Consider the following 2,061-nt stretch of genomic DNA (forward strand, 5'->3'; position numbering starts at 1 on the left):
TTATTTGCCTCCTATCAGCCGTGAGGATAACAAGTCACTAAGCATATCTTTGCAATCTCACTCTCAAATCTGTTGGTAAAGAAGTCTCTAAAACTGCGGGATCTATACTCTCCGGTCATTGCTTGAACATTGACACGGATGTGTCAAGTAAATTGCATAAAAAGGTAGTTGAGGCCGCAAGGAGAGAAGGTGCAACCTGTGTGGATCATTGGTTCATTGGCTGCAGTGCAACACATGTTGTATGTGAGGGAGCATCAGTTTAAAAATATATAGGGTATGTGACGAACTTAGTAACGCCATTGTGGGTATTGAAGACAACAAGGGAGAGATTCATGTAGCGACTTGTTTAGACCTGGCTACATAAATTGCCATCATGTTGGATGATTCTCAAAGCCAGCATTTGATAAAGAGTACAAAAAGGCATGGACGCGGCAGTGGTAATACCTTGGCAGGAAGTGGAAGTTAAGGTGTTTGTCCTGAATGTGGTGGCCGAGATAGTTTTGCAAGATGCACAACCTTTTGACGTTTCAGTCTTAATGCACTTGGTTATGGTTCTGTCGAATAGCTCCTCTGGTGAACATACAGGCTTTATGTGTTGGGTGCAAAAAGTCAATTGTTGAAGTTGTGGGCTCATACTCAAAGTGGGTTTGCTCTTTTCATGAGGCTATTGTACCATTACTTTTATTTTTGGCTTCGAGGCTGGGTCGTTCTGTGGCTGCCAGTGCATGTGCTAATGCCTTACGCAGAGTTTGTGAAGATGCTTCCAAAATGCTGGCTGAACCATCAAATTTGGAAGTCCTTCTTTGGATAGGAGAGGGTCTGGAAGAAATGCATTTACATCTCCATGAAGAAGAAGATGGGAGTAGTGCAATTGCATTTGTTCTTAATACAGTTCCAAACAGAGAGCTGGTGAATAAGTCCTTGGAAAGATTGTTGAAGTCCAGCTATGAGGCTATTGAACTTCTTCTAAAGGTAGAAAGTGAAGGCCCTTTGACACAGCATTCAATTGGTTATGCTCAACTTTTAGAGTCAGTTGCGAGGGCATTCTACAGGATGGGTGCAATTTTCACCCAGCTTTCAACCCCTGGTTTTTCCTCATCACTTGGAGATGAGACTATTATCCTCATACTGAGACACTTCTGGCCACTCCTTGAACGTATATTCAGTTCTGATCATATGCAAAATGGTTGTTTGTCAACTGCTGTTTGTAAAGCCCTGTCACAAGCTATTCAAGCCTCAGGTTGGAACTTCTCAGCACTATTGTCAGAAGTGATGGATTGCCTTTCAAGAAATTTTCTCTCCTTCCAACATCATGAATGTTTCATAAGAACTGCTGCTGTTGTTATTGAGGAGTTTGGGCATGAAGAAGAATATGGGTCATTATTCATTAGTACATTTCAAATGTTTACTGCAGCAGATTCAGTTTCTGCATTGAATTCCTCTTATGTTTGTGATCAAGAGCCTGATCTAGTTGAAGCATATACAATCTTCACATCAACATTTGTCCGATGCTGCCCCAAGAAGGTGGTGGCCGCAGCTGAATCATTGGTTGAAACATCCTTCCAAAAAGCAGCTATTTGCTGTGCTGCTATGCATCGTGGAGCAGCTCTTGCAGCCATGTCATATATGTCTTGTTCTGGAGGTTTTAGCAGCCACTCAAAGACCTGGAGAGCTGGGAAAGACTTGGTTTCAAGATACTACTGAGGCCGTCCGCCAATTTTCTTGACTTTTTGAGAATGCAAAAAACAAAGAGATCGATGACATTCTTATCTTGTCTGGAGATCATTTGTATCGTATGGATTACGTGGATTTTGTTCTGAAGCACAGAGACAGTGGTGCTGATGTTACAATTTCTTGTATCCCTATTGAGGACAGTCGTGCATCTGATTTTGCTTTGATGAAGATTAATGATAAAGGTCAAGTTTTGGTTTCAGCAAGAAACCAAAAGGGAAAGATTTGAAAGCAATGGCGGTGGATACGACTGTATTGGGATTGTCACCAGATGAAATAGAAGTAGCAATTCATACAGATTCAAAACACGCAGATCACCTTAGACTTCTA

General features: G+C 41.7%; 1 pseudogene; it reads left to right on the forward strand.

The window, feature by feature from the left end:
* The first annotated feature begins 422 nt into the window (after positions 1-422).
* Positions 423-1,704, forward strand: LOC149167514 (uncharacterized; annotated as a pseudogene).
* The last annotated feature ends 357 nt before the right edge of the window (positions 1,705-2,061 follow it).

The sequence above is a fragment of the Pinus tabuliformis genome, chromosome 5_1, assembly GCF_031772625.1.
Source record: "Pinus tabuliformis cultivar Carrire ecotype Pingquan chromosome 5_1, CPIR1, whole genome shotgun sequence".
Lineage (NCBI taxonomy): Eukaryota > Viridiplantae > Streptophyta > Pinopsida > Pinales > Pinaceae > Pinus > Pinus tabuliformis.